Consider the following 3,486-nt stretch of genomic DNA (forward strand, 5'->3'; position numbering starts at 1 on the left):
TTGATTTTGAGCGGCATTTTCGCCAAAACTACACTTCAACTCAACAATGCAACTCAAAAAATTCAAACCTAAGTGTTCTACAACAACCAATTCAATCCTGCAAAAATTGACAACACTTCCAAAAATTTTCACCTCAACCCCCAAACTACGATTTTTCCAAATTCAACCAAACACTCAAAAATTTAAAACCCACACTCCTCAATATCACACAATGCACAATCAACCCTTCCTCAAACAAAATCAACACTCACAAGCACAAAAATTCCACAACTCAACCAACAATCAAAATTTTCAGATCTACAAATCAAAACTCGAAATTGTGCGATAAAAAGCTTAGGGAACTTGAAATCTTACCAACACTAAGGAGTATTCGCCACCAATTGAGCCAAAATCAGCCCAGATTGCAAAACCCTAAATTTCCTGAACTAAAAAATTTCATGAATTTTTCGCAAAGATTGTTGTTGAAATGATTTGGTGTTTAGGAGGGTTAAGGAGTAGAAATTTGGTTGGGAAATCACTGGGAAGGCTCTGGATTGAAGTTGGAAAATTTTTCTCTCAAATGGATTTGAAAAGTTGCGTGAAAAATGAAGCGTCGTGGTGCATATATATAAAAAGCAGGTTTCGTCGCGACAAAGAACAGGCTTCGCCACGGTGAAGTTCTTCATCACAAACCCTAATTCAACCCAGGTTTCGCCACGGCGAAAAATTACCGAGAGTATAGCGCCGCGGCAAAGTTCCCTTGTCTATTTTTCCCACATTTCCTTTGCTAAGACGAAGAAAAATTTTTGCTGCGGCGAGGTCTGGAACCTTTCGCTTACCAAAATGTTCAAAAATTGCTTCGCCGCGGCGAAAACTGGAACATTCAGTTTTCCACCTTGATTCGCAATTTCACCTGAAACATCCAAAAACACACCAATTAAACTTCATAAACAAAATCAAACAAAAACTAAACAACTACAAAATAATCAACAAGGATAAATAAATGAAAACACTTGGGTTGCCTCCCAAGGAGCGCTTGTTTATAGTCGAAAGCTCAACTCCCTTAATTCTTCGCGTCAGTCCGAACTATCTAAGTATATCACATCCTAGAAATCTCCCTTGTGCTGGAGCTTCATTGGTTGATGATCTTTTTCACACAGGGACTTTGGTGAGAGCTTAGCTACCCATTTCCATCCCTTGGTCATAACTTTTGTGGCTCGACTCTTCTCACCGACCGCTTTCCGTTTTCTTGACTTTCCCTCACCCTTTTTGAGCTAAGAGCCCCATTCCTTGTGAAAACACAAACTCGACTGTGGCTCTTCTTGGAATGTTGTGCAACCCTTTCCTTTATGATCCTCACTCTCGAACTGATTCTGGTTGACCATGCATCCCTTAATTTTCACATAGGACTGTTCAGTTGGAATGGTTCAATTTTTGACTGATCCACCAAATCGATTTTTAAACATGACTCTTGCTTAGGTGGGATTCTCATCGACTCAAGGACATTAAATGTTACTTCTTCATCTTGCATCCTCATGATCAATTTCCCTTCTTGTACGTCGATTAAGGTTCTTCCGGTAGCCAGAAATGGTAGACCCAAAATAAAAGGAATTTCCTTATCCTCTTCCATGTCCAACACAAAAAAATCCGCAAGAAAAATGAACTTGTCCACCTTAACCAACACATCCTCTACAATGCCCCTCGGATGCTTTATAGATCTATCTGCAGGTTGCAAGCATATGGTTGTCGGCTTCACTTCACCAATTCCTAATTTTCTGAAAACAGAAAAAGGCATAAGGTTAATGCTGGCACGTAGGCACATAAAACTCGATTAAAGGTAATATCTCCTATAGTGTAAGGAATAGTAAAACTCCCTAGATCTTTGAGTTTCGGGGGTAACTTCTTCTTTAAAATGGCAATGCACTCCTTTGTAAGCATCACTGTTTCCTCATTATCCAACTTCCTCTTGTTTGATAAAATTTCCTTAAGAAATTTCATGTAGCTCGGCATCTGTTGCAATGCATCTGCAAAAGGAATGTTAATATGCAGTTTCTTAAAAACATCAAGAAATTTAATGAACTACTTATCCTGATTTTCTTTTCTAAGTCTTTGAGGGAAAGGCACTAGAGGAGTGTGATGTGACAACTCTGGAGGTATCTCGGGGAATGGAAATTTCTCTTTCCTTTTCTTTTGCCTCTCTTCCCGCTTCTGTTCATCTTTCTGTGGGCTGGGTGGTTTCTCTTTAGCAATGATTTCTTCATCAAATTCCTCACCAGTTTCTTCATTTTTCTTTGATGGACTTTCCTCTTTTCTTGAGTTTTCCACCTCTTCTACAACTGTCCCACTTCTCAATGTTATTCTATTCACTTGCTCACGTGGGTTAGTCACTGTGTTGCCTGGTAAAGACCCCTGTGGTCTCTCATTTAACTTTTCAGCTAACTGCTGCATCTGTACCTCCAAGTTCCAAATGGACGCCCCTTGATTTCTGAAATTAGTTCTCGTCTCATTCATAAAACCCGTGGTCTCTTGCATAAACTTCCCAAACATATCCTCCAATTTTGTCACTCTTGGATCTCCCAGTTGATTATTCACCCCTGTTTGGTAATTTGGCAATGCTTTTTGGTTCCATTGATTATTTTGCTAGTTCTGATTGCCCCAAGATAGATTTGGATGACTCCTCCAACCTGGATTGTATATGTTGGAAAAGGGATTGTTTGGTTGCCTCTGATTTCCTGTCAAGTAGTTCACTTGCTCTAATGATGAAGATGAAGAAGCAAATGTGTTCCCTACTTGACACTCGCTGCTCACGTGACTACCTACACAAAAATCACAAGTTAGTTGAGGAGCTTGAATAGAGTTTACCTACATAGCCCCCAACTATTTTTGAAGTGTTGTGAGTCGGGCTGAATGGTCATGAATGCATCAACTTCATGAAGACCCATAGATTTTCTTGGTATTACTCTCTCATTAGGTCTTTGATAGTTGTTGCTTGCCAAAACTTCAAGCAACTCATAAGCCTCCTCTGGTGTTTTATTCTGCAAGGCTCCTCCCAATGCGGCATCCACCATAGTTTGCACATTACCCATCAATCCATTGTAGAATGTTTGGACTTGTAGACAAACTAGAAACCTATGGTGTGGACATTTCCTCATAAGTTCCTTGTATCTCTCCCAAGCCTCATACAATGACTCAGATTCTTCTTGTAGAAATGATGTGATATCATTTCTCATCTTCACGGATTTTGCTGGAGGAAAGAATTTGGTTAGGAACTTCTGTGCTAGATCATTCCATGTTGTGATAGTTCCTGATGGTAGTGCCATTAACCACCCCTTAGCTTTATCCCCTAATGAGAATGGGAATAGTCTCAACCTGATGGCATCATCTGACACTCCGTTTGACTTGAAGGTGTCACAAATTTCCAAAAAATTTACAATGTGTAGATTTGGATCTTCCTTCAAATCACCCCTGAATTGAACCGACTGCTGGATCATTTGAATGATTGCTGAC

The 3,486-nt window shown here is 39.8% G+C and overlaps 1 non-coding gene across 1 annotated transcript; it reads left to right on the forward strand.

Moving 5' to 3' along the window:
• The first annotated feature begins 3,105 nt into the window (after positions 1 to 3,105).
• Positions 3,106 to 3,212, forward strand: LOC116132931. The gene has a single exon (XR_004128470.1). It is a non-coding gene; the product is annotated as a small nucleolar RNA R71 (small nucleolar RNA).
• The last annotated feature ends 274 nt before the right edge of the window (positions 3,213 to 3,486 follow it).

The sequence above is a fragment of the Pistacia vera genome, unplaced genomic scaffold (genome assembly GCF_008641045.1).
Source record: "Pistacia vera cultivar Batoury unplaced genomic scaffold, PisVer_v2 Contig263, whole genome shotgun sequence".
NCBI classification, from domain to species: Eukaryota; Viridiplantae; Streptophyta; class Magnoliopsida; order Sapindales; family Anacardiaceae; genus Pistacia; species Pistacia vera.